Source organism: Sinocyclocheilus rhinocerous, unplaced genomic scaffold, assembly GCF_001515625.1.
Source record: "Sinocyclocheilus rhinocerous isolate Xijiao unplaced genomic scaffold, SAMN03320098_v1.1 scaffold325, whole genome shotgun sequence".
In the NCBI taxonomy this organism is placed as follows: Eukaryota; Metazoa; Chordata; class Actinopteri; order Cypriniformes; family Cyprinidae; genus Sinocyclocheilus; species Sinocyclocheilus rhinocerous.
The window spans coordinates 11716-15875 of record NW_015645504.1 but is presented as its reverse complement, the minus strand read 5'-3'; the positions used below and the strand labels follow the sequence as shown (position 1 = coordinate 15875).

The following is a 4160-nucleotide window of genomic DNA, read 5'->3' as shown; positions in this document are numbered from 1 at the left end:
GATAACACGAAGAGGCAAACTCATCTTTACAGGATTCAATCCAATTGGAATGAATTGGACTTTACGAGAACATTCCTTCAAGTGCATACCTGTCAGTCGATACACAGCCTCTTGAGCAGAAATTTCTCTGTTGTGAAGATATACACTACCAAGCATTTTTAATGATGATCTCGCTTCAAGATTTCCATTATATAGCCACAGTTGTTGTTAAGCTTAATCACCTTGTCTTCTGAGGCCTTTTTTTGTGAAGAAACCTCCGATTTTGACAATATCCTGTTTTCAGAGCAAAAACTTGCAAGACATTGAATCTCAAACTCCTGCGTGTTTGGCCTATTCTTGTATCGGTCAACCAGACTGGTCATCCAAAAGCTAGTTTCTTCACCAGACTGATCATCTTTGTTTTTGATAACACGAAGAGGCAAACTCATCTTTACAGGATTCAATCCAATTGGAATGAACTGGACTTTACGAGAACATTCCTTCAAGTGCATACCTGTCAGTTGATACACAGCCTCTTGAGCAGAAATTTCTCTGTTGTGAAGATATACACTACCAAGCATTTTTAATGATGATCTCGCTTCAAGATTTCCATTCATGGCTTCATTTTGTGCACGTTGCAGCAACAGTCCCATTTCTTGCTCTGCTTTTGTGATGCAACTAATAATGTAAACCACTACAGAGTAAGCATCTGTGACATACTGGATATCCATGTTGCCTTGCCAGGCACGCAGTAAATGTGTTATATTGGTTCACCCAGACATCTTTTGGATTTCTTTTTAGGACAATAGATTTCTTTTTGGAACACAGTTTTTGCTTCATTGGACCCATCACATAAACTAACAGGACTGTTACCTTCAGCCGGTGCCAGATTTAATACATCCTGGAAATGCTGATCAATTACTTCTGAACCAATGTCCACAGGTTGCAATGATGTATCTGACAAAAGACCACTTTGCTCTTTGATGTAGGTCAGGTCTTCCTCTGGCTGTTCATCAGGGTCATTTTCATCATCAATCTTTTCAACTACATCTTGTTGCTTGATTTCATCTACAACATTTTCTTCAGGTTCATTCAAGGAGTTGATCCACTGCTCATTAATCTCCACATCACTGAACCACTTATTGAACCTGATCAAATATTTCAGAGCATTAAACGTCCATCTGCACTGAGGATTCTTGCATTCAAGTATCTCGACAATGTAATTCTTACCTCCCTCCTATCATGAAACGTTGGACCACCAGTTGGATAGAGAACAGGGAAACATTTTGCTTCATTGGACCCATCACATAAACTAACAGGACTGTTACCTTCAGCCGGTGCCAGATTTAATACATCCTGGAAATGCTGATCAATTACTTCTGAACCGATGTCCACAGGTTGCAATGATGTATCTGACAAAAGACCACTTTGCTCTTTGATGTAGGTCAGGTCTTCCTCTGGCTGTTCATCAGGGTCATTTTCATCATCAATCTTTTCAACTACATCTTGTTGCTTGATTTCATCTACAACATTTTCTTCAGGTTCATTCAAGGAGTTGATCCACTGCTCATTAATCTCCACATCACTGAACCACTTATTGAACCTGATCAAATATTTCAGAGCATTTCGAACATGATCAGTGTGTACATACTTGTACTCATAATGGCCTTTATAGGTTAGCTTGCGCTTCAGTTTGATCCTTATCATCACATTCATTTCGTGGAAGGATATTTACCGGAACGCAGACTACAGGTCCATGGCATCCATGTTGTTTACCACGGGGAAGGCAGAGTAACTTCATAAAAGGAATATTACGTGCAATGAGATGTCGTTCCAATGAGTTGAGACGTTTCAGTTGATTTGGAATGTCTACCAAATGCATGTTGTTGGCAACGCTCTCTTCTGGCAGTTTTCCACAAAGGATTTTTCGATGACACGTTAGACAAATCCATAATTTGCACCCTGAGGAATAAACAGAAGACGGGTCACACTTTTCATCACAAACATGCACATATCTGGTTGTGATGCATAGTCTACCCAAACCAGCAATTTTTTCTCCTTTATCTTCATAGCATTCAATCTGCATTCAATAACCTGCTTTCTGAAAAGTAAACGGTGACAGACAGAGCACACAAACTCTGGACCTCTACTAACTTCTCGTCTAAAACGATCAATAGCAACATCAATGTCTTTCTGTTCCTTCTTTTTTGCATACATTTCACAACCTTTTTGTATTGTACTCGCACGAAAGTTCACATCTTTATGGTATTTCATCACAGAATACTCACGCACTCTTGCTTAAAGGCCAGGTTTTGCAGATATTTTTTCTTCGAATACTCACATACATTTGCCTGAAAAGAGACATTATATTTATATTTTAATCGCGAATACTGGCAAACACGTTTTTGAAACTGAATATTGCTCGAGTAGTTGGCCTTAGAATGTTCACACTTTGACAAACGAACACAATTTTTTAGATATTTTTCTCGAAGAATTTCAATTTTTTTCTCTCTGTAATTTCTATCACTACAGTATTTTGTTTTGGCATAGTCAATTTTATTCTGCCTATAATCAGGGTCATTACAATATTTTGACTTCTTGTACCTCAGTTGTTTTTGTCGGTACTCACTGTCGTTGCAATATCTCTTCCTATGCCTTTTGATAGGAGAACATTGTGCAGCATCGCTTACCTTTCTTTTACACAGACATGGCTTGCTCACCTCATTTGACACTGCATTTCCACATGCTCCTGCACAAACACCGTCCCGATCTCTATGCTTAACACATGTCACAACTTCATAATGATTACCATTACAGTGTTTCAAATAAATAGTATTCAGTGTAAATACCTCTCCAGTAGGTTTGTGTGCATTCCATCGGCCATCATTAAAAGTCATTATAGTGGTTTTGAAAAGATCGGCCGAAACGAATATGTCAATTTCTGTTACCCATGTGCCAGAATAAAACATTCTAGATCGTGTCAAATAATCCTCTACTGAAGAATACTCACTTCTGACGTACCTCTCAAACAGCAAAGTATTCATTTTCAGATGTTTGACAACCGCACGGCGAATCTTCAAGTGCTTGTCCTCGCTTCCACATATCACATGTGCCAACGATCTGAAAAAGCAGTTACCATCTGGTTTAATGGTCTTTGTCTGACACGGACCTGCAATGGGACCAAAGTTTATGACATTACGATCAGTGTTATCATTTGTCAGAAGCATAAGCTCACATAAAGCTTGCAGATCATTATGTGTTAAAGGAGAAAAAAAGAAGTCTGGAACTGAAACATCAGTGATGATTATGTCATCTGTTACAATAGTTTCAGCATGTGATTTTGTAACCTGTTTATCTGAGAGTTTATTCTGCTTTCTTTTTCTCCCCCTTTTACCTTTACTTGGCAACACGTTAGAGGCTGTCTGCGTTGGAAGGTTAGTTGCAACTTCATCCACAGGTACTTGAAAATCAGATGTCCTTACCTCAGTTTTCACAGATTCACATACCTTGGGTGTGCGTTTTAAGACTTCACTGTAAAGGGCTTTACCAGAAGAGCATGGAAAACTGCTGCCGCCTGATGGTTCCAACAGATCACAAACTTCTGCATGAACCAAAACTCCAGTTATCTCAAATGGTGGCTCAGGTTCCCCAAATAACTGTGCCATGTCATTAATATAGTTGTACAAAGACTCTATGGATCTGTGATACGCAACACAACTTGTCTCTGTTTTGATAGCATGAGAGTCAACAACTGCATACCATAAGCCCTGCTTAATAACTGCAGATGTGTTGGCACAAATAGTTAACAGGAAAGCATCAGCACTCAGTAGAGCTTGCTGAAGGGCTACATCAAGTGGCATGGCCACACCGCTTATGGCTTCATCGTACTCATTGACATTAACAAAACCAGTCAGAGACTGAGTGTACTCGATGGAAAATGCAGCATTACCCAGCACATGTCTCCTTGGTAATTCATGGACCGCAATGTAATTCCTACCCTTGACTTCCCGGTCTTTTATGTTACCCTGATTTCTTAAAGACTGGTAAAGGTGTGTTCCTGCAACCAAGACACCATCGAGATCTTGTGTCGTCCATGTCAGCACGTTCTTCATCTTGCTTTTCAACACCGCTGTCAGACTGATGGCTCCACACTGTCTGTTGCGTGAATCTCCAAAGCGGGC

At 39.8% G+C, this 4160-nt stretch overlaps 1 long non-coding RNA gene across 1 annotated transcript in view; it reads right to left on the bottom strand.

Moving 5' to 3' along the window:
* Positions 1-1534: 1534 nt before the first annotated feature.
* Positions 1535-4160, bottom strand: part of LOC107706005 (uncharacterized) — an 11498-nt gene continuing 8872 nt past the window's right edge. The window contains exon 4 of the long non-coding RNA XR_001636121.1: positions 1535-1545. This is a non-coding gene — a long non-coding RNA (uncharacterized LOC107706005). The remainder of the gene's footprint in view (positions 1546-4160) is intronic.